At 39.1% G+C, this 23,851-nt stretch overlaps 1 protein-coding gene across 6 annotated transcripts in view; it reads left to right on the top strand.

The window, feature by feature from the left end:
* LOC113062133 (synaptotagmin-1) overlaps window positions 1–23,851 on the top strand; it is a 190,411-nt gene that overhangs the window by 92,373 nt on the left and 74,187 nt on the right. For 2 of the 6 annotated variants that reach the window (XM_026231785.1, XM_026231777.1), the window contains exon 3: window positions 3,774–3,856. The gene's annotated coding sequence lies outside the window, so the exon portion shown is untranslated. Of the gene's footprint in view, window positions 1–3,773; window positions 3,857–20,857; window positions 21,054–23,851 lie in introns of those variants that run through there. The other 4 variants (XM_026231770.1, XM_026231762.1, XM_026231793.1 and 1 more) reach the window with 2 other exon arrangements.

The following is a 23,851-nucleotide window of genomic DNA, read 5'->3' as shown; positions in this document are numbered from 1 at the left end:
GGCGTTACAGAGCACCAAATACCAGGACAGCCAGGCACAAGAACAGTTTCTTCCCCATGCAATCTCCCTCATGAACAATTAATGTTCTCCCATTGTGCAATTAAAGTATGTACAAAAACCTTATACTTATTAATCACTCTAAATCCAAGTACATCCCTACAACTTATTTTTTATTTTATTCTATTCCTATTCTATCTATAGCATCTATATAAATATATTTTTTGTGGTTTATTTATATTTATGCATGATTATTTTATTCACATCTTATTTTTTATATATCTGTGTTGCTGTTGGCTCTGTGTACTGGAAGCTTGTGACACTAAAACTAATTCCTTGTATGTGCAAACATACTTGACAATAAAGCTCTTTCCGACTTTTGACTTCTGACTTCTGACTTCTTCATGAATTCCCTCATTTATGTTAATACAAAATAAATAATTCAGTAGATCTTGGCATTCTTGTCCAGGTGCCAACAAAGGTGTTATTTATTCAACTGATAAAAGGTTGGGATTTTGTTTTCTTTTTTCCATATGAGATTGTCTATCCATGCATTGCATTTCCACACCTGCCAGTCTGAAGTAATAGCTTTTAATCTGTGCATCAAAGCCTGGATAAAGAGCCTCTGAGGAGAGAGAGGATATGGATGAGAAGCTCTGTTTGTTCTCCCTTCCTCCATGGCTTTCTCTTTCTCATAGCTGTTGCTGCTGTGTGTACGCTGTGTTATCAATAACTTGGGCTTCACCGCTGACAAAGACAAATCACTTTTTTCATTTTCACATTAAAAACACAAAAACAATCTATTCTCTGTGAGCTTGTCCATATGATTACTTTAAATAGTCACCTCAACAATCTGCTCTGCTTGGCAGACACATGCTGCCCATTGAATAGCACAATCCGTCCTAGTATTCAATTAGCCAAATGTGTGCGCTCTGAAAAGAGTTTTCTGTTTGCTTTCAGGAGAATTCTGTGCGTCATTTTTAAAGGAATAGTTCATCCAAAAATGAAAAGACTGTTGTTGTTAAAATTCTCATGTTGTTCCATTTTTTATTTATTTTTCCTGTGGAGCACAAAGGGACAATTTTAAAGGAATTAATACATCAAGATCAGAAGGTTCATAAGTCATGTGACACCAAATGACAATAGTTTTCACAAATATATAAGAAAACAGGTTGTACAAGCTGTAATACACGATTCACATTGATTTTGGAGAACTACAGGGAAGAGGAAGATTTACAGTCATTGCATCCTAATATTCTGACTATATGTAGTATTAAAAAAAACAGGTTTTTAAAAGAGTAGTTCATCTGAATTCATTGTATTCAAAAAAGAGGTGAAAAATGTCATACCATTATAACTTCTTTTCATACTGTATGTTTCACTTCAGAAAACAAAAAAAATATATAATAATAATAATAATATATATTTCTATATATATATATATATATATATATATATATATATATATATATATATATATATATATATATATATATATATATATATATATATATATTGTGACGAGTCAGCTGCCTCCTCCCTGATTGTCACCGGCACCCCGTCCTAAATCGCCGCCCTTCACCAGGCTCCCGACTGGAGTGGGTGTGTGAGGAGGGGCGCTGAACGAGTCAGGGCTGGCGGCGTGTGATGGGGCACACCTGATGTGAATGGAGCCTCATCCCTGCCGCTGTTTTAAAGCGCGTGCGGCAGCCGGACTCCGCCCCTTGCCTGGACCCTTCCTCGATGAACACTGCCCGACCTACACAAACCCCGCTGCACGACGAGGACACCAGATTCCCTGTTATTTTGGACACTTTCCCCCTTTGGCCACTTTTATTCCCTGTTATTTTATGATTTCTGTTAATAAAAGCCTCTCCGAGGCCTGACGCCACGCCCACTGTGTCTGTCTTGTGCCCCTCCCGTGACACTGGTGGAGAATGCGGGCAAGACGGAGTCTAGACAGCGCAGTTGGGAAACATCTTGTGACGTCACTCCCTCTCGCTTGCAAATGTTCGTGAGAACCCGGACTGGGACGGAGGAAAACCGGGGACAGCCTCCCAACCACAAAAGGGTAAGTGACTTCTGTTATCGTCATTTTGCCCTGTGGTTGGTTGAGGCTGTGACTAAAACCCGGTTTCTCTGTCCCTGTTCCGGCGCGCTGCGAGAGGGAGGACCGCCCAGAGAGGAATCCCCGCCCACTCCGACCGTTTGGAGTCTGGTTGAGGATGGTAGCACTCCCGTGTGGGTGGCGCCCTGGGGACGGGGATGTCGCTTGGGAGGGGGAATGTGACGAGTCAGCTGCCTCCTCCCTGATTGTCACCGGCACCCCGTCCTAAATCGCCGCCCTTCACCAGGCTCCCGACTGGAGTGGGTGTGTGAGGAGGGGCGCTGGACGAGTCAGGGCTGGCGGCGTGTGATGGGGCACACCTGATGTGAATGGAGCCTCATCCCCGCCGCTGTTTAAAAGCCCAACGCGCCTCTCCTCGGGAGACCGGTCTCTTCCCCATGCATGCACACTGGTGTCCTCTTGGGTCCAGGAAGGGTGCGTTGAGGGAATCCCGCGCCACCAAGACGTGAGCTGCCGGACCCGCGATCCGGATGGGAACCGCACCCGTATACACTGCCGACGGGCCAGGATGCCGGGCCATCCATCCCCTACCAGCGCCGCGGCCAACGAGAGAGACGCGGCCGCTAGGAGAAGCCGCCGCCCCTCGCGCCCCGGACCAAGGAGGGGAGCGCGTGCGGCTGCCGGACTCCACCCCTTGCCTGGACCCTTCCTCGATGAACACTGCCCGACCTACACAAACCCCGCAGCACGACGAGGACACCAGATTCCCTGTTATTTTGGACACTTTCCTCCTTTGGCCACTTTTATTCCCTGTGTTATTTTATGAATTCTGTTAATAAAAGCCTCTCCGAGGCCTGACGCCACGCCCACTGTGTCTGTCTTGTGCACGTGCGGTGACAATATACTTTCTTTATGATCAACTTATAGTGCTTTTTTGTCTTGTCTTGTTTGGAACAACATGAGGGTTAGTAAATAATGATATACTCGGATTTTATTTATTTTATTTTATTGATTTAATTTTTTTGGGGTGTGTACTATCCAGCGCTCTTGTCAAGCCCTTGCTCTACGGGCAGCATTTTTAGCCCATGCCCGAGACAGGGAGCACCTGTGGTGTGAAGATGTCTGACTGCTCTGTATCCCAGTTCCACAGCACATTATGCAATTTAAGTAGCCTGCAAATGAACACGTAGGACGTCAGCTGTGAAACCAACCTGTCAATACCAAACTCGTCTTCCCCACTGAGAGAATGAGATTACCCAGCTGATCGTAAAATCAACCGGAGGAAATGACACTGGCTTTATGGGTTATTTCTTAATGCTTGCTGTTGAATCTATTGATTGTGCCATAAGAACATCTATGGTTTCCTCTCAGCTGTTTCTGCACATTATATTTATCAGGTTAAGCAGGCCATATCGTGTGACTTTTTTCACAAATTATTATTATTTATTAATGTTTTTACATTTTATTCTCAAAACAAAAAAAATATTTTAGCATTTGCCTTTAACAGTAATTTTTATTTATTGGATATTTGACACATTATACTAAAACTTCAGCTTTTCTGGGTATGTTACCAAGATGGCGACTGAGTGAATCGACTTTCTTTTCAATATATATATTTTTATTGTTGTTTAGTTTTTTTTAAGTCCAGGAATGTGTAGATAAAAAATTATATATTCGTTTTTGTTGACCTCTGCTCTTTCATTTTCAGGTCTGAAGAACGCTGCTCCCTGTGACTTCAGTAAGAGAGAGAGTCTGAGGCCAGCTTCAGCAGCAAGCTACCTTGAGGTAAAGGTTAGTCTTTGTCCTGTGGCTTCAAAGACCAGACGTGAACACACACACAGACACGCATGCATCCGTTTGGTTTCATTAGAAATGCCAGGGGGCTGGAGAGGTTCCCTGTCCATTCACAGCCAAACACCTGCACGGCTTTCATCCCCTATCTGTCCACTCGGCCTTTATCAACTGCCACCCAGCCAACCACAGCACACACACACACGGCATCTAAACAAACCATAGACACCAGAGATGCCTCATGCACTGCTAATTCACACAACCGCAGGACACACAAGTCAAAATACCACACAAAACTTCTGTGCACACCAAGTGCTCACTCTCACACATCTTGCTGAAAAGACCATATTAAGCCCTATTCGGAAGGTAATTGCTTCTCATGGGGATGTAAGTGATTTTCACCATTTACAGGGGGTAGTCTGTGATTTAGATGCAGTCTGAATCAAGAATGCCGGTGTTTATCTCTCACCACCTCTGTAAAAACCCCCGGCTGATTTACTTACTTGTTTTTGTCAAACACCAAGGTCATGTGGTAATTTAACTGCCATCTAAATCCACATCTTTGAGTTTATGAGAAGAAATTGATTCAAAATGCAGTGTTTAAACCCTTTTTGAGTACTCCCGAACACCGAAAGGCAACTGTTGTACTTCAGTGTTCATACAGTACTTCATTTGCATACATATTTATTTCTGAAACATTGGAAAGTATTTAACAGAACAATACTTCGTAACTGCTCCACCACAGCGACTGGGAGCAGAAAAAGAAGAAACGCACGTAAACATTCAAAACGGATATTTATTATGGCAGCAGCAGGTATTTAGTACAATTTTAAACTGTGTATTATAAACGGATATATACATAACTATATCGCACATAATTATACAACCATAGCACATCTATTTTCTTATTTCTAAACAGGAGATTTAAATAATCCAATAATAATTAGGATTCTATATATTATTAAATGTGCTTGTAATAATAATAATAATACATTTTACATAATAATAAGTATTGAAAAAATTTACACAATAAGAAAATAAAATACATTTTATTTACAGCAGATAATCATGTGACTGACCATGTGAGCAACGTGCTCCCGGTTCATAGGATGACAGAAATCACCCCTCCACTGTGTATAAATGGCTATCCGTGTCCATGAGTTTTATCACTGAGGTGATGTGAAATTAATTTGACCATTTTACCATTATTTTAATCCATATGATTACCGTCTGAATCTGGCTTTAGACCAGAATTAACTTTAACAGGGCCCTAACCAAGCATGATCTGACGTGGCTGCAAACAAAATTTATTTTATATTTACCTACACCAAAAAATTCTGAACATGTTGAGATAAAACACTACAAATGCTATTTTTGTAACTTTTCAATTGTTATTTTGACAAATGTAACTGAAAAGTAAGCTTGACAAGCAGTTTTTGGAGCCTTTCCTGGGAATTTTATGAAAATGGTGACAGAATTGACAAGGTTTTTTTTTTTTTTAGTTTAGTTTATGTGAAGAATCTATCAGTTTATAAAATGATATTTTCTAACAAATACTGTATCACTATTAGTCTTCATATATTTTCCATGTTAAAGGGGTCATATGATGTTACTGAAAGAACAGTATTTTGTGTATTTGGTGTAATGAATGTGTTTTTGTGGTTTAAGGTAAAAAACAAAACAAAACAAAAAACATAATTTTTCAAATACTGTACATTATTGTTTCTCCTCCATGCCCTGCCTTTATGAAATGCTTTGATTTTTTCAAAGCTTATCGATCTAAAAATGTGAGGTGTGCTCTGGCCAGTTTTCCAGTGCATTGTGATTGGCCGAATGCCTTAAGCGTGTGATGGAAATGTAATGCCCTTCACCATACTGTTGTGCCGTATCCCGGTCAGAACACCGATGCGTCAAGACAAAAACAATAAAAACTATTACAAATGAGACATTTATTGCATCCAGTGGGGACATAATTACTGATTATAATGAATTATACAAGTTGCATTGCATATTGCTCAGTGTAAACATAAAATCATGTCCAGCGATCCACAGTGCGAAGTAGATTTATTTCCTCAGCAACCAGCACGGATCAGCTCTAGGCATGACAAAGAGGATATTGTCCTCTTTTTTTTCTTTTTTTTTTTTGCATCATATGACCCCTTTAAACGTTCTTCTAAATGTTCTTGAAGTATCACCTAAGTCATTAAAGCATACTATCATGACACATAACCATGCTCTTGACCAGCAGAACTCAACTGACCAAGTTATTCTTGGTGGTTAAGATAGTCAACCTGTGTCCCCTAAACATATTCTGTTGACTGGTGTTTTCAACAGTGCACACATCAAGAGATCCACCTGGTTCAAATACCTCATTTTGAGTCACTGAGGAAATCAATACATGCTCCAAATAGTATAAAAACAGTGCTCTGCCTCTGTCAATCTGTCATTCACAATCAATATGTCAAATGCTAAGGCTGCAACCCAATTTCTAAGCAGCCTATTTCACTCATGTGGGAGGTGTCGGAGTGATAAGGTTTGTGTGACTTAGCTATCCATTTCCCCTTCATGGGTTAAAGAGTTTGACTAATGCATTATTGATTTCGCTCTCTGGATGGAGAAGACACAAACACACCTTATTGAAATATGGATAGTCAAGCCGTCAAGAAAATATTAAAGTCCTCAGGGGGAGGGGGAAGTCAACATTAAGCTGGATTTGACCCTACTGCATCAACAAATGAAAAAAAAACACTTTGTATTGATAAAGGAAGGGATTTCAGCAGTTTTTAAAGCCGTTTAATGTCAACATTTGTGCGGTTTTCTGTTCTTTTCATTTCTGTACACAGCGTGTTGTCCTTCAAAGTTTCAAATTGAGTAGGTAGAAAAGCCCACACAGTCTGCAAGGACACTGTGAGGTCAAACTATATAGATGTTCAAAAAAGGTCAGAAGAGCTGCAAAAACACACACAGATTTTAACTGTGCATATATTTAGTTAACACTGTCATACTTATGTACACCAGTAGGGTTTGGTTGTGATTAGTCACACTGTACGCCGTGTACAGCTGGCCTGGTTAAGGAAGCTGGGTAGCCATTTGAGGGAGGCATTGTGTTTGATTCAGTCCTTGTTAAAATGCTATTTTGTTTTGAGCGCAAGGGGCTCTGCACCTCCAGGCAAGTGCGGAAGGACTCGGAGCGTGGTCTCAGAGCCGGATTGGCGCGAACAGTCCAATTTTTCATCATTAATGGTCATGACATATCTAAAGTGGCAGAGCGTGGGCTTGAAGGAGAACAGTGGATGCTTCAACTGGGCAGGGAACTCTCATGCCGCCACATTTGTCCCTGCAGGGTCTTCTGCACAGCCGTGATGACAACATAATTCTCTGCTGGCTATTACAGCTGATGAGAAGTGCTCATGGTTGATCTTACACATATCTCTTACTTTCCTTTAACATTCTAGATCTAAATAAATATTGGTAGCAGTATAGCATTAAACTAGCTGCCAGGGTATTGCAAGATTCAACCAAATGCCTTTTATCCCTTGTGGAAAAAGATGTACACTTCTTTAGTATACAAATCTCTTACAAAGCTTAATAATGGCATTGAATGGTGGTCGAGATTATGAAGCTCAATAAAGTGCATGCATCGATCCTAAAAAGGCTCTGGAGGTTAATAAAGGCTTTCTGAATTGAATCAATGCGTTTGTGTAAAATAAAAATAAAAAACAATCTATATTTAAACCTATAAACCATAATTTATAGCTTCCCCTAGATGTTGATGTGTGTTGTTAGTACTGCCGAAGAACTAATTGAAACCATGAAAAGTTTCACCTTGAGTCAAGGTTTTTGCCACTGCCATTAGATAGATGCATCTACATACGCACTCAGCTCTGCTGTATCTGCTTAGTGAACTCACATCTCATTGTTTGTCTGTGGTTATAGTAAATCTAGGGCAGGCAGAACACCTCCCAGACTCTCAGCACATGATGTTAGCACAATTCATCTGTCATCCCCCAACCCTAAAAACCATCTGCCTTAGAGGCAGCAACAGCCTCACAAACACCTCTCAACCTTCCTGCCTCCATACATGTGAATATCACACTCTATAAAAAACAGCTGTCGCTTGCAGTATAGGGGAACAATCACTTAATTTAAATGTTGGGTGCTTTGTGTACTATAGGGCCTCTACTTTATCAAATATCTTGGGCACCTATTTTGCAGAGTATGCAGTAGGTAATAGCTTAACTGTAAGATGGTTACGTCAACAAAAATTTACATGAAGCATTTGCAACCCATTTTGCTTCGGTAATGTGAAAAAAAAAAAACTGTTCACGCCAAGATTGTATTTGGTTTGAATACTCAGTGTAATAATCATTTCAATTTATAATAAATGGGGTCAATTTTGATTTCATGTGGACTTCAGCAAAAATCTAGTGTTATTGATCCTTTCAGCAATAACCTACTTACATGTTTAAGCACGTTTTTCCATTATGAAGGTTTCCGCACACGACTGTTGTGTTTTACAAGGAATCTATCGATGTCCCGTTGCTGTGGGAAAAGGCAATTTGTTTAGGCATTGTGATGTATTACCAAGGCCTGACTGTGTTGTTGGGTCATTAGTTTACTTAATACTGGATCCCGGGGAGTGCTAAAATACTGTAGTCTCTCACACATGCATCACCTACTGCATGCATGTGTGTGCTACCGGCCACTATTTTGCCCTTTCTTGTACAAAAGCCTTTGGGAAAGCGGAAAACCAATATATGCTTTGTAGACTTACAAAGCATATATTGGACTTTAACCTGGTAGCTTTAATCATCTCGGACTGACAGGCAATTAAAGACATGGCATGCATTTTATTATTACTGTCAGGTAAAGAGAACAGAGGTTATTCCATTCCAACACCTAGTTCACTGCTGTGGAAAGGCAATTTTTTTAGCAATTTTGTAAGTTCATATGAAGATGAATGAATATTGGTAGTGTTAAAAGTCCAAACTTAAATTTTCAAAGTTTCAGCACTTATTTATAATAATAACTATTATTGTTTTGTTTGAAGCTTCTTTATTCACTCATTCAAAAATGAACATTCTTTTTGCATTTACTAAACATTTGCACTTGTTATTTCAAATTTTTACCTCTTTTTACTCAAACTATCATAATTTCTAGTTGGCTAGAAGAAAATTTGTAGACTATTTTGATGGTACATCTACGATCCTTTGTACATTTGATCATTTTTGGTCATTGAATATTGGTCCGGTCATTCTTCAGAACGTCTCCTTTTGTTTTCCATGGAAGAAAAAAAAGTCATAAATAATATATGACAGTCAGCTGCATAAATTGTTCTCTTTGTGGGAAAGAATCAATAGTGATTACTGATTCAAGTAAACTTCTGACAGATCTAGTTAAAGTTAGATTATATTACACTATCAATGAAAAGTTTGGGGTTCATCTTTTCCCCCCAATCTTCCTATGTTACATTAATGGATGCATTATTGTGTGGGTTGCTCTCTCTCTCGTCCATTGCTCCAGGTTCCATCAGTTTTCTGTCTTTTTCAGGCCCTCTCTTTCTTCTCATAACTCTCTCTTTGTGTTTCATCACAGTGCAGCACTTTGAATTTAAAAATGTTTTTTTTTTTGCTTTGACGCAACTATATGCGCATTTCATTCCTAGAGGCCTTCAGTCCTCCAACACTCAAATGGACGTCACTCTTGAGGAATGTTTTCAGATCAATCGACTTCAAGGCTACAGTTGAAGTATCTCCAGAATTCAGAGGGCTGATTCTTATCCACCGCTTCATTACTTTGACCAGATTTAACCGGATGATGCAGCAGTTTTATACATGATAATTCAATTATCAGAGTCTTAACAAACACATTTAATGAGTGCTCTCCAAAGCTGACCTGATCCTCGGCCCAATCCACAGTGCTGATCCTGCTGTACAGACCCACACACAAATATAGCCTCATCTGTCCAGACTGAGTATTTTATGCCAGTTTGTGCTTAATAATTGAATCAGTGACATGACACCTTTTTTTTAATTCCCAGATCTTTTTACTTATTCAAAAGTACATAAAAATGCAATTCAGAGCTACAATGAGTTGTGTAACCCCTCGTCTAGAATTAGCTTTTCTTATTTCTGATTTATGTTCACTTTGTTCTTTTTGGGGAGAACGTAAGTACTGCGGTTCAACGAACATGAAATGACCCCTGCAGTCTCTCATAAAAGTGTGTGATTTTGTTAAGTTTCTTAAAATTTGTTTTTATGACAGGGCTAGGTCAAATGTCATCTGGTGTGACTCCCTAATAAAGAATAATAATTCATGATATGTAAGAGAAATTAACTTAAACATGAAGTTGTATCATTAAATGTAAACATTTCAAAACCATTTGAGACCAACATGAATAAAATGTGTTTTATCTATTTATTTATTTAGTTTATTGTGATGGTTTATTTGTCATTAAGCTATATATAATTTAAAATGTGTAGAACATATACGAAGGGCCACTATGTATGATTGGATATAAACAAGAGCCATTGTTTGCAGTACGATTGTGGAGTTCCCCTTTGAGGTCGTCGGGGTCAATCTGGGGCTATGAAAAAGTCTTAATTGCTCACCCTGAGTGGAATGGTCGATGAGGTGGCTCTTGTAGATGATAAATCACAGCAGCTCACATCAACTCTCTGATGCCTTCATTAAATTACTCCCAGTGGGACATCTCCATCAGACATCCTCGCCAACGTGGGGAGCACAGGTGCTTACTAGATGCAAAATGCAAAACCAGGATGGACAACTGCAAAATGGCAGCATCTGGGTTTACACATCTCCAGCCTACCCAGACTAGATCGACATTAATTAAGTAAGAGAGCCAAGGACTGGAAGTGCGAAGTATGATTACAATGGACGTCCAGGACGTCTCCTCTCTCACACTTCATTACCATCCCAGCATCTGCAGCGTGTCCTCCTCTTCTGTCAGAAACAATGGCCTCCACAGGTGTCAGGAGGAGAAGAGAGGGGGTGTGCGCACATGTTTGTGTGTTTGCATCTAGTTTGCTAGTGTTCATCAGCGACGACTCTGAAATGAACACCTGTGTTCACCGAAGAAAACATGGAGGATGCCCAGGCATCCACAGAAAGATAGAAAGAGACAGTGAGGAGATGATGAAAATAAAGCTGTTTCGCTTGAGTCTGTCAGGTTGATGCTCCTGGCAAACTGGAAGCATAATTAAACTATCAGAGGTAATTAAGAGAGGTTTCTCTGCCTAAAATGCGTTTAAAATCTCCTGCATTTTATCTGCTCCAGATCCGCACGCAAACACACTCAGCTCAGCTCAGCTATCAATTCAGCTCATTTAAAACTTATTATAATTGTGTTCGATTTGCCAGTTTTAAAATAATGTCTACAAAATCATGTAAAGCCGCCTTGGAACAAACTTATGAATGTATTTCGTGTGACACCCAACTGTTTTAAGAAACAAACGAAGGGGTGAGGATCAATTTTATTCTCGTAATTAAACCTACACTTGCGACAAAATGTAAAAGCACATCTCTCAGAGGCTTCCATTCATTAGCAGTGGCCTAATGGGTGTATTGTTCAACCAAGAGTGGGTATACTGTATGGAAGTTGAGAACAGGCAAGCACTCACATTAATTGATGCTCAGTGGGTGCATCCAGTTCTCACAGCTTAAAGTACCCTTGACCTTTTGTTGGGCTGAGAGTCCTTGCTCAGGAGACATGCTTTGATCAAGGCCTTCCCTCCATTTGCACTCCATTTTTCTGTGCAGTCTTCGTCTTGGTCTTTCTCCAGTTGTAGACATACTATTATTTTATTTTTCAAGGAGAGATTAATTTTGTTGTTGTATATTCAAGGAGGGGTAAAATCCTTTCAGCATCTGGGGTCTCATTTATAAAACTTTCCATAGATTTCATACTAAAAGTGTATGTAGGCACAAAAGCTACATTTTGCGTACGCACAAAAGTGTTCAGATTTATAAATTCCGACGCCAGAACCTGCGCAAAAATCCCTTATAAATCCAAGTCAGGGGAAGATTGTGCATACATATATCTCCACCCCAACTCTTCCCCGAGACCACCATATGGATTTTACAATGTCTAGTTTTACTATGCATAACCTCATCTGCATATCATTTCTATGCATTTTCCAATCCACGTCAAAGGTGTAAGACATTAAAGGTGCCATATGTAAAAATTGAGGTAAAAATGTCCATAACATGACCTATACGCATCAAAAGAATGAGAAGAAATAAGGGTGATGATGTCATTAAAAAAATTTCAATTTATAGTGCTGCAGAGATATCAACTTTAATTACCATAAGCATTACTAGCCCCGGCCCGACAGGTGTCGTAATACCAGTTTCGGCCATGGGAGGCGGTATGCGGCAACATAACCACCAGCCAACCTGCAATACACGAATAACTCGCACGGCTTGTGGAATCATGTGGAAAGTACAGCCCAGTACTACTTCATTTCAGTTCAGGGAAGAGAGAGAAAGGATGGCTCAAGCCCTTGGCAAGAGACCACCACCCGCTACAGGGAAACAACCGCTCTCGGAATCACAAATCAAATCCGATAAGAAAAGGAGCCGAACCAGAGTAAACATCGGCACTGCTTTTAATTGCTGGTGACAACTGATGGACCTGAAAGAATGAGGTTCGACTCCGAACTTGCAACATTTCTTTTGGATTGGTAAGTTAGATGCTGTTAGTATTTTGCTAGAAGTTTGTTTTATATGTTTGTGTATTTGTTTTCGGGAAGTTATAACATAGAAATGTATCGAAGGCTGTTAGATAAACGTGCTAATGTTAGCGATGGCTAACCGTAGCTGCGTTTGTTGGTCTCCGTGTCCTCTTTGCTTCGTGGTTTTTCTGTGCGTGAAAAAATTGATGTGTGGCGTGAAAGCATGTGAAAAGAGTCAATTGCGTGTGTCTCACGGTGAATGCTTGAGAGTTGGCAGCTCTGGTTACGTTGGTTGGCCCTAGCTTGGTCAACATCAGCTGTCTGATGTTGACCAATGATGTTGACAGAATGCTGTCTGTCAAATTAATTTAATTCAAATAATGTGTATATACAACTCAAAATGTAATATGAACAAAACGAATAGGAACATATTGACTGGTAAAGGTGAAGGGGAGTAGCTTGAAGATGTCATGTTTCAAAATCACTTGATATCACCCAACGTTCCTCTGGAGGCTTCGGCTATGGCTGTAGTGTTGTTGTGAAGGTAGGGGCGGAGCAAAGAAACTATGCCGTTTCTCGTTTGTTACTCTAGAGTAGACCAATTCACTTTATACCATCTGGTATGGAATGTGGAGTATGACTTGATTTTTTTTGCCAAACATTACAGATGGCACCTTTAAGGAAATATAAGATACGGACAGTAAAGGCTTTTTTTTTGCCATACACATAAATTTTTATTCGCAAAAATCATCCAGTATCCTTGTTATGTTTTAGAATAAATATATAAAAATAGTTCTAAGAAAAATAATTTAGAATAGAGTCTCATTCATTTCCACTGGCCAAATAATATTCCAGTTGTTTAAAAAAAAATGTAAATTAAATTAAATTAATGCAGTTTTGATGATAAGGTGATCATATTTTAGCTTAGTTTTAGTGGAAAAATATAGACCTATATTTATTGCATTGTAAATACAATTATCTGACTTTGTGCATCATTGACAAAAAGCTTTTTTTTTTCAAGTTGTATCCTTAAAATAACATCCACATCAACACCTCCTTGCAGGTGTGGATGTACAGTAAACTATTTTCATTGGTCCTGTTCAAACCAGACAGTAGATCGTTCCACCAAATCCAGCAGTGTCAACCACACTATTGAAGTAAGTGTGCATCATTGATCATTGTTCTCACTAAAAATATTTTCTGGTTTTCTCTAGATGTGCAATTTAGTTTATAGATAATTATTGCACCCCATAGTACTCCTCGCTGTCATTAAAGCTTAACATTCCACAGGAAAAGTAATCAAGTGCATCCCCTACAAATAGGCTGTCTAAATTCATATAATTTTGGTGACTTCTTTGTAATGACTTTATGTAATTTCAGTGCTTATCTCCATTAATGAGAGCTGAATATTTAATGTAAATGTTATGATGAAATAAAAACTGTTTAAAATTGTTTACTTCATTACTTTTCTCTCTCCATGGAAAAAAAAGGCTGTACGCATAGGTCAGAGTTTGCTTGAAGGCGCGCAAATTTTCCATTAAATTTGTAAAAAAAAAAAAATCATTTTTTATTTATTTTTTATTATAAATCCCACCTTTTGCGTAGTAAGTGGAAGATTTCAGGGCAGCACATATGTTTTGTGCATACATAACGGTTATAAATGAGGCCCCTGGAGGATATTGTAGGGGCTTGGGTTGAGGAAATGAGTGGCATTTCAATGTTAATGGCACTCTGGAAGTGAGCTGTGACCTTCATAATGTTGAGAAACTTGAAAGTCAGTGTGGAACCCACTTTTTAGGACGTAATAATTTTGCTTGGCCAATGTGCAAACAAAAATGTTCTAGCCTGATGCATATGATGTCAAGACCAAACTGAAGCTTCTTTCTTGTTGCAGTGGCAGTATATTTAATGTATAAAAAAAGAATATTTAGCGAATCAGTTAGGAGTACTTCTTTACTTTAATGTTTTTTTTAATTATATACATTATATATATATGTGTGTGTGTGTGTATATATTTGTTTTCATTTATATATATATATATATATATATATATATATATATATATATATATATATATATATATATATAATTTATAGTTTTTTTTTATTTAAATGCATTTTATTGATTATCTGTTCTTTTTAGCCTATGTAAAACATTTCAAAGTTGGTACTATAAAATTTTATAAATTATATAAATGTACTATATAAATACCTAATTTACATATTTACTGGACTTGTATATGACCTAATTAATATTCATTAGCTAAACTGATAAGATTTAGAATATGCCCTGCCATTCTTGGATTATGAAAATGATTTTTTGCTGACAAAAACTTTTGTAGGAAATGAGATTGGTTGGAATGGAACACTGACTGAAAGCCTTTGTACTTGTTTGCAATGAGCATGCAGACTCAATAATGTCTTGTTTAAAAATAAGCAGTGTTTGTTTTCCCTGGCACATTCTCATTTTTTCTTCCTTCTTACTTTCTTTTTCTCACTTTCTAATATAAGAAGAGTCAGTGAGTTGGCACTCAATTGTGGTTAGCAGGTGTAAGTGAGCTCTGTGTTCCTGGTTTACCTCATTAATGTGGCAGCTGAGAGCTCCATTCTTAATTTATTTTTCTGTGCTAAAGCAGACCTTCCTCTATCACCAGCACATCTGAGATTAATGTATTAAGCACTCTTCTCTAGACCTTTTATTTATTTTTTTTAATCTTTCTGCCTTGTTGAATCCTAGCAACTGACTTCGGGAATGAGCTGATGCCCTAGTAGCTCTCCATATTACTGTAAGAAATTAGATTAATGGCACACTTTTGAACAAACAACCTTTATAAATGGTATCTGTATGGTTGGGCGATATGGCCAACCATATGGCCATTTTTTTTTTTTTTTTTTTTTGCTGAATGGAGATATACTGTATATTTCTCAGCATTTTAAATTCTTTATATGTGTGTGTGTGTGTGCGTGTGCGTGTGTGTGTATTTCACAATGCTGTCCAACAAACACTGTACATATAAAGAGGTTTGAAAACAAATAAAGTAAACATAACCATGTATTACAAGCTATATGCTATACTATATATTATGTATATAGCTATATAAAGCTATATGCTATACAGGTGCTGGTCATATGATTAGAATATCATCAAAATGTTGATTTATTTCACTAATTCCATTCAAAAAGTGAAACTTGTATATTATATTTATTCATTATACACAGCCTGATATATTTCAAATGTTTATTTCTATTAATTTTGATGTTTATAACTGACAATTAAGGAAAATCCCAAATTCAGTATCTCAGAAAATTTGAATATTGTGAAAAGGTTCAATATTGAAGACACCTGGTGCCACACTCTAATCAGCTAATTAACTCAAAACACCTACAAAGTCCTTTAAATGGTTTCTCAGTCTAGTTCTGACTACACAATCATGAGGAAGACTGCTGACTTGACAGTTGTCCAAAAGATGACAATTGACACCTTGCACAAGGAGGGCAAGACACAAGGTCATTGCAAAAGAGGCTGGCTGTTCACAGAGTTCTGTGTCCAAGCACATTAATAGAGAGGCAAAGGGAAGGAAAAGATGTGGGAAAAAAAAAGTGTACAAGCAATAGAAATAACCACACCCTGGAGAGAATTGTGAAACAAAACCCATTCAAAAATGTGGGGGAGATTAACAAAGAGTGGACTGCAGCTGGAGTCAGTGCTTCAAGAACCACTATGCACAGACGTGCGCAAGACATGGGTTTCAGCTGAACACATTCCTTGTCAATCCACTCTTGAACAACAGACAGCGTCAGAAGCGTCTCGCTTCAAAAAGGACTGGAGTGCTCCAAAGTTATGTTCTCTGTTGAAAGTCAATTTTGCATTTCCTTTGGAAATCAGGGTCTGGAGGAAGAGAGGAGAGGCACACAATCCACGTTGCTTGAGGTCCAGTGTAAAGTTTCCAAAGGTTTGGTTTGGGGTGCCATGTCATCTGCTGGTGTTGGTCCACTGTGTTTTCTGAGGACCAAGGTCAACGCAGCCGTATACCAGGAAGTTTTAGAGCACTTCATGCTTCCTTCTGCTGACCAACTTTATGGAGTTTAAGTTTCAAGTTTCACTTTTTGAATGGAATTAATGAAATAAATGATATTCTAATTATATTACCAGCACCTATATATTATGTATATACCAGTATATATTATGCCACATAAAGAGTCAAAATAACATTACATTATAGCATTGTAAATATTTATTTTTAAATCGCAGATTAATTGTTTGATTACCCCCATTAAAGTCACTTCATAGTTGGTTAGTAAAAAAAAAAAAAAAAAAAAAAACATGTACTTGTAGGTTTAAACTTCTACAAATGCCACGTTTGTCCAGACTTTAAATCATCTTGGCGACACTCATTTTAAAGGTATAGTTCACACAAAAAATGACAATTCTGTCATTAATTACTCGCCCCCATTTCGTTCCACACCCGTAAGATCTTCCTTCATCTTTAGTACACAAATTAAGATATTTTTGATGAAATCTGAGAGCTTTCTGAAAACAAAAAAAAAAAATATTAATGTATAAGCTAGGATGTAGATAGATTGTGGAAATGAAAATGTTATTGAAGGATAACTAAGAAAACCTCATTTGTCCTTTCCATGTAGCCTCAGTTAAGCTATTATTTAATTGTATTTATTCAGTTCAAATTATGACTACTCACTGTGCATATAGGACCTTCACCACAGATGAAGTCTTTGCTTTGTAAAATAAATAGACTATACAAAAATATCTGGTCCAGTTTAAAAGCTCCATTGTGCTTGCATAACCTAATAGCAATGGCTGGTGTATATTGTGTATACAGACATTACCATGGTAACAGATGTGTCCATGGGATTTGAACTATTATGGTTTAAAAGAGAAGAGAGGAATTAGTCGCCCAAGAACCATCTGACCGGAGATCAAACAGATTAGGATACTGTTGGACACTGGTGGTGTTTTAAGTCTGGATCAAAGGTCATATACAACAGTCTGTTCATTTTGAGCGAGCGTCCCCAAGAGGGCAGTATTATGCTCTATGTAAACTGCATAGTGATCAGCTGTCACTGATTACACAATGGGATCCATCCTGATTCTTAGCAGCAACTGATATGTGAGATTTGATAATGTTGCTCTATTGTTTTACTCCTTGAGCAATCCATCATCTTCAGTGGCAGATCTCTGTGGATGCTGCGAGAGAAGCCTGTGCGCTTGCCGTGCACATTCAAGCAACACGGGGAGTACACATGCATGTAGTATGCTGTGAGCTAGAGAGATATGGCATATAACCCAATGTGGCATGAGATAATAACAGCTTTAGCAAAACACAGAGGTGAAAATGTGGAAAAATCCCCCACTCCCCCCACCTTGGATCAATAAGCTTACATTTATGTGGTGAGCATACGCACAGGTCGCTGTCATTCTCACCTCTCCTCTAGCGCCAGTTGGCTGACTCTCAATTTTCTCTGTCAAGGAGCTGAATATAAACCATCTACCTGCATTGCACTGTGAGATCCAATACACATCTGTTTAAATAAAAAAAGACAGCAAGAGACACGTCCCCTTCTAAAGGTTTGCTGTTTGGAGCAGACGGCTTAACAAGGGTAATCATTAAGCTTTGAGTCTGTTTGCGCTGGGCTTGATTTCCTGCCTGGCTGCCTGTGTAAGCACACATGCTTTCTGTTCCATCAGTGCCATCTCAAACACTGCATCTTGCACATTTAGGGAGATGTTTGGAGATGGCTGTCCCAAAAGGATGCCGCATTAGCATCTTATTGTGTGATGTTGAAATGTCGTTCTACGCTACTGAATCTTGGATTATCATTGTTTTCTTTAAACTGAAGTGTGTAATTGCAGATTATATGTAAGCGCCAAGCGGAGTTGTAAAAATAATGTTTAAACAGGTATGGTTTACTTAGCAACACAGTGCAAATAAGTGGTTTACAGTATATTTATATGGTTTGTGGTTTTATATTTTTAATCAAAATCAAAACAAAATGCAAATTCTTGCACTTTCTGGACATGACTTTCCTTTTTCTGTTGACATAATTTATGCCACTAGCCATTAGATAATGTTAACTAGTAGCTAAATAGCATAATTTAGGCACTATTTTATCAAAATGTCAAGTTCTATCATTAAACTCTAAATGGTGCAGGCTGTTGGGTCCTTAACACAAACATTAAACTACTTGGCACAAGCTGATTGGTTCATGATACATACGCAGCCAATTAGCTTGAAGCTTTAGATTTAAATGGCTTGCTAGCATTCACTACTTATTTGCAGTACTGCCCTCCACCTTCCCCAGATCCACCTGTGTAGATCTGCTACAAGGTTATTATACATTTTAATTTTTGCAGCAATAGTATGTCTTAAAGTTCCCGTACTTGCTTTGCAGTGGCAATTATCTACAGCAACAGAAATAACCAACTGCAAATGCAATTCAGCAGTGTAGCAGAACTAGTCCGATAACATTGTACATTAATACATTATCATTGTAATATGCATAACCAAGCTAAAATCTTCAGAGTTGTAATGGCAGAATTTACAGTACTTTCTGTCTGGCATTGTGCTGGTATGTAACAACCACTTATTACATTCCAATCCTAATGGACAAAATAAGTCCCACCGATTACATTTCTCATTGACTTCAACATAGAAAAAAGAGGTTAAAGAATGGTGTTTAAGGTGTTAAGAATGTACACGAAAAGCAAAACCTGAACTGTATCTGTGTGCGTTCAGAAAGCTGAGTGGATGTCATTAATGGCCAACAGCTTATTCTATTGCTGAGAGGCTTTGCTAATGTAAACTGTCAGAAAGAACATATTGCTGCCTGAAGCGCACGCGTACAACGGAAAAATGAACCATCACAGCATGAGAGCGGGATTAGACGGAGTGTGAAAAAGAGAAGGGAAGAGAATGAGGTCAATAGGGAGAGAGAAACAGAGAGAGAGAGACTAATATAGCACAAAGGGAGTGATCCTGGTATTCCATGCATCAGACCTGAGTGCTCTGAAGTGTGTAGCGGAAGTGTGTTAAACTCCACCCCCCTTTACCTTTTCGCTGTTTTGCAGACTCAGGCAGTGATGAGTGTTTCTCACTGAAGGGCATGACCTTGATGACATTTCAAACCATTCTCATTCCAACCCCTCCATTTGGTAATGCCAAAAATCACAATGCCCAGACTCGACACAACAAATATACAAATCAGCTGATTTAGAAAATGCCTGTTTTGAAACTCGTCATTAGCATTAATGTTGTTCTAAATTGGTTTGTCGGCAAGCTGAGCTCAAGCTGTGTTTATTGCAGTGGCTTTTTGTAGCCCCTTTAGGCCACCGCTCCGCCCCCCACTCCCCTCCCAGACCGAGCATCTGGACCAGGGGAGGGGCCTGGCAGCTGCTCCGGGCTCACTGAGCATTTGCATACAGTTTCTTTGGGAATGCCCTTGACTGACTCCTTAAGGGGAAATGTGCTGCATCTACACTACAATAGAGAGAGTGGGGTAGGAGCAGGAAGAAATGGCAGCCTTAAGAGGGGATGTGTGCTTCTGTTCTGATTGGTCAGTTGCATTTAATCTGACATTTTATGTATCTGATGCACTGCATGTTAAACAGCAAATTGTTCTATTCACTGCATCTTTATGAATAAAAAGTAGTGGGATGTGTCTTATGACCCAAGACGTTCATCCAGTGTATGTTTATGTATATTAACAATTATATTATTAGACTATTTGTAGTCTCATTGCTATCAGCTATCATCTGTGAACTGGTGAGTCAACCCCTGTAGTGTAGAGCAGCGGTAGCATGTGTATGTGTGTAAAAACATACACACAAAACGTATATATAGTTCTAGATTTTATAGATACAATGGTTCAGGAGGTAGATTTTAGCATTTTACGTCACGTTGCTTTCTGCGATCGTATTGCAACTGACCTGTGATGCATTTTAGGTCGCATCCCATTGGTCGAGAACCTTTTAGTATGCGCACAGTTAATAACAAACTGGTATTCCTTTACAAATATAGCCTTAGTTATGTAAAAAAAAAAAAAGGGAGAGATGTTCATCCCTGTTCGTGAGAGACAAAAGCAGAGGAAGAGATTGTTTGTCGAGTAAAGAAACCGAATGTATTTACAAAAGAGTGCTTGTGTCACAGCAAATGAGTGAGTGTCTGGAGAGAGACAGAGAGAGAGAGAGAGTGCGCATGTGTGACGAGAGAGAATGACAGTGTGTGTGAAAGAAAGAGATAGGGAAAGGGAGGGTGTCGGGGGTAGGTGGGCGGGAAGACGAGTAGGAAGGTTGCGAGAGAGAGAAATTCAGTGCTGCGTGACAGAGCTGTGTGTAAGAGAGAGAGAGAGAACGTGTGTGCACAGGGCATCCATATTTCTACAGGACAAACGGAGGTGTTTTCACTCAATTCTATTTCAGCCTCCACCTCCTGCTCTTCCTGCCTTCCGGCTCTGAACAAAAACCCAGGAGTGACTACTGACCGCCAGGTAGGGACACTTGACTTTACTGAGAACAGTGTTTCCCTCTCTTTGTGTGTGTTTGTGTTAGTTATGTATAACTTTTGTACTGAACTGTTTTAGAAGATCCTTCTTCAAATTAGACGCTGCTTTGGGATTTAAAGTCTTGAAATGGCTTAGATAGCAATATCTGACTTCGCTCATATGATGAGAATAATACACTACAGCACGTAAACTATGTGCATGGATATGTGTTGTGATTACATGCTCAGCCATGTGAAAGGCTTTTGCATTTTATTACTGAGTGAAAAACAGTCCCTAATAGCACTCACTAGAGCGTGAGACACACGGCTTCCAGTGCCTCGTGACGGCTGATTCCAGGAGGAATAACTTCACGAGCTTCCTGCCGTCTACTGCCGCTGTCGCTTACTCTGACACTGGTGATGAGGAGGTCCTCTCCATGTGTCCCTCGCCCTGCCTGGACGTTTTCTTTGAAAACTGTCAGTTTGAGGGCAATGAGAGGGTTTATTGTTTACACAGCACATTTAAGTGTATAAGATATAAGTGGAGGCAGGCAGAGAAATAAGGATTGTCTGTCATTGCAGTGGTGAAATTGTTATTTATGTGCTTTGTGATTGTAGCCTACATACCCCTTCCCCCACAAGCCCACACTTAGCTCTCATCTCATACCCCTTTTTCCCAGTGGAGTTTGCAGCCCCTGACGTATGGAGTGATCAGACCGCAAGGCGCTATCACCTTCCGTACAATCATTTTTCCCCACCTTTCACACTCTCAGTGATGTCAAACCACACCTAATTGACGGATCTCTTCCGGTTTCACCATTTTTCAGCCCCTTCCTTCATTAGCTTGTGATCTAAAGAAGGAACAAAGGGGCTGCTGGATTGTGGTTAACGCACAGTTGTTCCCTCATTTCAAAACATGAAAGAGAGTAAGAGTGGCTTATTGCGGAGCTTCAAACAACTTCACTCCATTTGGTTCCATTCTCCTGCCTGGCATAATCCTCAAAAGCCACTGCATGCCATCCGTCTCTTTAATTTTTTATTTTTTATGTAATGGCTCTTTTCTTAATCAAAGCAAACTGCACTCTGATTCCTTTTCTTTTTCCCTGAAAGGCTGTTTTTACATCAATTTATTTTATAGTCCTTGATTTTTTATATTAATTTGTACTTTTAAGGTGGTAAAGAAGGCATCACAGAAGTCCATTTTTGTATGGCTGAAAGCACAACAGTACAATTGACCACCTTGGTGTTGTTAGAGTTTAAACTGCCACCCCTCTTGTTTGGTTCAGTACCATGGAGACTGTTTTGAATTGAGTCCATTGTCAATGAGTGCAGAAATAAACAATCTGTGAGTGTGCGTGTGTGTGTGTGTGTGTGTGTGTGTGTGTGTGTGTGTGTGTGTATCCAGCTGTGGCGCCAGATCTCACACAGCATCAATAGTTAATGAGTGATGCTGGCAGGAGCTCTATTGATATGTCTGTTTTTGTTTTCCTAACGGCTGTGTAATTTATATGAGCTTTATATTTGACAGAAGGTAGAACAAAACATGACCATAACAGAGCTGTAAAACCACCATAGACATGGATGTGGACAGGGGTTGACTTGTAGGAGTCAGTGAAGGGTTATACATATGCCGTTACATCCTTGATTGAACAAATCAATGACATGCGGTGAGAAAACCCACATGCTTTTTTGAGAAAGAAACACCAAAGTGAAACAAAACTAGGTGTAAACGGCATGATAGAGGTTGCTTGTTTGTGTGCATATGCATTGCAGTGACAAATGTGAGTCTGTATGAGTGCTTCCCCCTTTTTGGACTGTAGCTGAGCTTCACTTGCGGTTAGCGGGATGTTGTTGTTTTTTTTCTCCGACTCCTCACGAGCTCATGAACTGTGCCTCGTGATTGGTCATCTCTCTCATACTCCGCGGGAAGAAATGACAGAGTGGAATTAAGGTCACATGATCAGCGATGTGGGATTCGGCACTCACAATCTCCTCTTTTTAATCTCCCTTATAGACTCTCTCTCTTTCTGTATCTCTCTCTTGCTGTGGATTTGGATTATCTGCCGGATTTATCCTGCTGTCAAAAATTAGCTTTATGATTGTCTGCTTAGTGTATACGTTTACCAAGCATCTGGTTCAAGCCATAAATCCTAATAAAAATAAATAAATAGAAAGAAAAAAATACATAATCTGCAGATGGCTATATTGGAGCACAGCACTGTGTGTATGTAGTCTTAACCATGTGTATACTGCACAGCTATGAGGTTGCTCTTGCATTCAAAGAAGCAAGCGTGCATAGAATCCTAGTCAAAAATAAATGAGTAAATAAATAAATGAGTATAATTATAGTATTCCAACATTATTGGAATGTTTGTTAATATGAAACCGATCCAAACGGATGCTGCTAACAAGAATTGTGTTTAAATTAAATAAGATCTAGTAGCTGAAAACTAAACTCTGAAGATTTAAAGGGTTTGTTGTTTTTGACTTGTCTTAGCAGTGCTCATGGTAAAAAGACAATAGACACAGACATCAGTCTGAAGCTTACCAAAATTTAAAAAATGCAGCAGATGAAATGCAAGAAACTACCTCTTAGGTGCTGAGGAGACTGTTGACAGCTCTGAACAAACAAGCCTCATAGCCGCCCACAGAGTGTGCGCTCTAAAACACGACATGCAGCTTTCAGCACCTCTTGCTTTTGGACAGCGCCACCTGCCTCAACGCTTTCAGCACCGGACAGCGACATGCTACCAGGCTTTAAGTGAGTGGGCTGCTTTCAAAACCACTGTTCAGAGGACAGCAACA

Source organism: Carassius auratus, chromosome 4 (assembly GCF_003368295.1).
Source record: "Carassius auratus strain Wakin chromosome 4, ASM336829v1, whole genome shotgun sequence".
NCBI classification, from domain to species: domain Eukaryota; kingdom Metazoa; phylum Chordata; class Actinopteri; order Cypriniformes; family Cyprinidae; genus Carassius; species Carassius auratus.
This window is presented reverse-complemented; position numbering and strand designations above follow the sequence as displayed.